The 4,599-nt window shown below is 41.2% G+C and overlaps 1 pseudogene; it reads right to left on the bottom strand.

Annotated features, from left to right (window-relative positions):
- Window positions 1–2,001: 2,001 nt before the first annotated feature.
- LOC114629006 lies at window positions 2,002–3,932 on the bottom strand (annotated as a pseudogene).
- Window positions 3,933–4,599: the final 667 nt, after the last annotated feature.

Genomic DNA, 4,599 nt, shown 5'->3' with positions numbered 1-4,599 from the left:
CTCTCTCTCTCTCTCTCTCTCTCTCTCTCTCTCTCTCTCTCTCTCTCACACACACACACACACACACACACACACACACACACACAGAGAGAGAGAGAGCTCTACCACAGACATTCTTACCACATTTGATAAGTACACTTTGCTGGTCTAAGGTAAGTTCATACTAGAGTAGCTTATATGCCAAACACCTCACAACTTAATATAATGGGGGCTTATAGAGATAGCTCAGCAGTTAAGAGCACTGTCTGCTCTTCAGAGGACACAAGATAAACTCCCAGAACACACATGGAGACTCACTACCATTTATAACTTCAGTTTCAACTATCTGATGCTCTCCTCTGGCCTCTGTGGGCATCAGGCAAGCACAAGGCACACAAAAGTATAAGCAGGCAAAACACTCAGATGCATAATTTTTTAAATGTATATGTGATGCTTATTTCTCAAATCGTAGAAGATGGGGATGGAGAAACTCTGTTTCCTATAGTATCTCAGGGACATAGCTTATGATGCTAGCATAATATCAGGTAATAAGAATCCCTATGAGGCAGGAAAGAAAAGATAGGAAAATAGGAGGACATGTGGAGGGAAAGTTCTTCATCTTGGAATCCCGTTTTCATTTCTTACTAAGAGTCAAGAGTTTCAGCACAACTGGTGAAATCAAAACTGCTGTGAAGATTGACTACACAAACAATAACAAACGAACACCCATGCTCCAGTCTCATCTCCTTCCCCACGTCCTACCTTTTTGTGTTTATAACCCCTGTGTTAATAAGTAAAAATTATGATTTGATTTAAAAAATAAATTAAAAAAAACAATAACAAATGAAGATAAATGACTTATACAAAGTCACATACAGGTAAGAAAAGGAGCCTAGGTTGAAAGCTAAATTTATTTGGCTCTAAATTAATAATTCTTATTAGTGTTCTTAAATTTAATCTTTAGTTTATTGCATAACTGATCCTTCAGGGTTTCAGAAAAGTTGTATGTACTGTCTCCTAAGGGGAAAATCTTAAAAACAAAACCAAATAAGCAGATAAAAAACAAACAAATAAAAAAACAGTGGCCAAATGTCACTGCTTCTGTCACTGCCAAACCTTAAAAAGGCACTTTTACAGCAAACCACAGCTGGATTAGAGAGAATACACTAGTGAGTGAAATGTTTTTGCGACTGCTCAGTGAGGAGGTGGTAAGACTTGTAAGGCTATGTGCTCCTATAAAGCAAGTTTCCTTTGCCTGCAGTCTCTTAGACTTTATGTCCTAAGGATGACGTGAACATAAGAAATACTGGAAATAAAAACAACTTAAATGTCCTTCAACCACCAAATGTATAGTGAAATGTGGAACATATGCACTTTTGAATACAATTCAGCTGCTAAGAGAAAGGAAATCCTGAAATCTGAAGGTAAATAGATACCACTAGAAAAATACTATATTGAGTGAGGTAATGCAGACCGAGAAAGATGAATATCACAAGTTACTTCTCAGCAGAGGCCCTTACCTCAAAATAATGTGATGTGAATGCATAGTCTAGAGCAACTGCAGAAACCAGGAAAGCAACGTGGCTCCATTGCTAGGGTAGAAAGTTTGCAGAACAGAGATGGGGATAGTGGGGTACAAATGATATGACCGGGGAAGTGTGGGCTCTTTTAGAGGGGTGTGGTAAATACAGAAGGAAGAGGGAGAAGGCAAAGTAGGGCTCCATCTAAGAAAGGGAAGAGAGGTAAATACAGAAGAAGGAACAAGAAGGGAAAATAATAATGATGATGTCTGAAAAAAAGTCATAAGGAATTATACTATTAACTATTCCCCTAAAAAATCTGTAATACACAGAAGTCTGTATAAATATACATATAGAGTTTAAGAAAATTTTTCTTGTTTTGTTCCAACAAAGACCCTTTACTGAGAGAGCCTTAAAACACCCAATTCTTGATTTGAACAACTTTCAATTCATCTGATGGCTGACTTAGGTAAAGTTTCTTGGTGACAAGAATACCTCCCATCTATAATACCAAAACAGGTTCTTGACTCATGTATGAGAATCTTGAGGCCCTCTGTCCCATCTTCTTTAGGGTTCTATTAAGCTCTTCAAACTTGTGGATCTGCCGGATAAAGAAATCCCCATAGCATCTGACAACTTTGGTGTCTGCAATATGGATCATGTCCTTATCAACATAAAAGTCCACCTCTGAGATCGAGTGGAATTTGCCATCTAGGGCAGAGATGCCATTGATCCACGCCAGGTTCTTCATCTTGTGCTTGAAGACAAGCAGTTGGATGCAGAACTCCTGCTCTGTGAGGTCCAGGAAGCCAGCCAGCTTGGTCATAGGCATGGTGGTGTAGAGTTGAGGAAGCTGCGGATGGTAGAGAGCTGGGCCTGCTGTTGCACTTCATCAGAAAACACCTTCAGCTGCTGCAGGAAGGGCCCTTTGTGGTAGTTAGAATGGACATTGTCATAGTTAGGCACCACAGGCGACAGGAACTTGGGGCAGGCATAGCTGAAAAGTCCCTCATAGACCTGGGGGTCACTCACCCTTCTGCATGTGCAGCATCTTGTCCCTGTATTCTCTCGCAGCTGGAGGTACATGTTCTCATCAATCCACATGGGATACATGGTTAAAGCAATGGCCAGAAGAGTATGCGTCTGCTCATTCTGCTTGTTAATCATTTCATACTTGCATGTGGTCCTCTGGAACATACTCTTGGTCCTCTGGATGTACAAGAGGATATTGGCAAAGACCCGGACAGCATCCTAGTATCGACGCATCATTAAATACTCAAAGCCAACATAATAGTAGGTGGTGAGTGCCTGGCACTCAGGCACACAGGAATACATGCTTTTCTTGTTCAGCTCGATATTCTCCAGCATCTTGATAGCCAGGTAGTAATCTCCTAATAAAGAATGCAGGCGCAGAGGCTCCACCAGCCTGAAGTAGCCGAGCATCTTGTAGAGAGAGTGTTGTACATACTCACAAGCCACACTTTTGGGGGTCACCGCCACTGGTGTAGATCTCCAGCTGCCAGTTGATTTTGGACTTGTCTACCAGAGAATGCAGCACATTGAGGACAGTGTGCATGTTCCAGATTTTAGGATTGGATCTAAGGAATTCTATCTCTTCCTCTGACTTCTTGGCAGTCTTGCAGCGGTACTGACTGGATGACTGGAACTGATAGATGAACTCATGAATGATGTCCCAGAGCCACTGGTTGGGGAGTTCAAGGGGAGTAGATCCATCAGCATTGAGGATGTAGTTGAAGAGATCGCAGTAATTGTAATAGGATTTGAACCTCTGTTCTGAGGGTCTCCCAATGACTTTGGAGTAAATATGCCTGTAGTACAATTCTTTGTACAAAATTAGGAACACAGTATCATTGCCAACTTGGGTTGCAATTGTTTCTGCCTCAGACCACAGTGTATTCTTAGAGAATTTTTTCAGTTAGCTTGGTTCAGCTGTTCTCATAAATGTCCTGGATCTCGTACACCTTCTGGTCAATGACATCACTAGAGACAGGACTGGCCTGAAGCTCATAACACTTTCTGGTCAATCAAATCCAAGACAGTTTTGTGGACGTACTGAATGAAGGAGTATTTTTTGGTTTTGCTTTTGGTTTTTGTTTGTTTGTCTCTTTCTTTGTTTTTCTCTTTCTTTTTTCTTTTTTGTGGTTTTTTATTCTTTTATTGAATATTTTATTTATTTACATGCCAGATGCCATCCTCTTTCCCCATTTCCCCTCCCTAGAAACCCCATATCCCATCTCCCCTCCTCCTTAAGTTTTTGATGACTTCAGGAATCACCTGATAAGTCTGCTGCTCATACTGTCATTCATAGGCAAGGTCCTACTTCAGATCTAATGTGTGCATATCATAGTAGCCTGGGTAGGCATAGGGAACATAAGCTGCCTCAGACTCGTAGTCATCAGCAGGATAAGACATGGCTACTGCACTTCAGAAGCCTGTGGGAGAGAGCAGAAGTACCTAAGAGAAATTTTCTTTTCTTATCTGGGTTGCCAATGTTCCTTCCCAGATGCAAAGAATATCTAACAAAACAAAACAAAAACAAAAAACAAAAAACAAAACACAAAAAAAACAAAAAACAAAAAACAACCCACCAGGCACGGGAAGCTCTCTTTTGAGTTGTTGGTCAGGATTGTCTAAGAGACTCTCAAAACATATAGACTATCAAGCTATTGCTATTTACCTTGTTACCTGCCCCCTCAAAGGTGGAAACTAAGTCTCTATTGGTGAAGACATCATGTACTTCAGGTACAGGAGCTCAGGGAGCCCCTGAGGTGGAATTGACCTGGATGCCTTTTCCTTGAGGATTAGGTTTCATGGTACCAGGAGGTGGCATGCAAGCTTCCAGAAGAAAACAACTAACCTTCCTACCCAGCTATGACATCCATGAACCACAAAACTCACTAGCATGACACAATAACCCTAAGGGTGAAATGGTGGTACACATACCTTGGTGGTAATCAACAGCTCTCTAATTGGAATTAAGAGCAGCTCATCAAGAGAGCAAGCATGCCTAGTACTAGAAACCGAGCTAACTACTCCATGCTAGTGAAATAGTGGATCTTGGAGGAGAACCTATAACCAC

This window comes from Grammomys surdaster, unplaced genomic scaffold, assembly GCF_004785775.1.
Source record: "Grammomys surdaster isolate TR1022 unplaced genomic scaffold, NIH_TR_1.0 276, whole genome shotgun sequence".
NCBI lineage: Eukaryota > Metazoa > Chordata > Mammalia > Rodentia > Muridae > Grammomys > Grammomys surdaster.
Note: the sequence above shows the minus strand (reverse complement) of the source record. Positions and strands in the feature narration are given on the sequence as shown.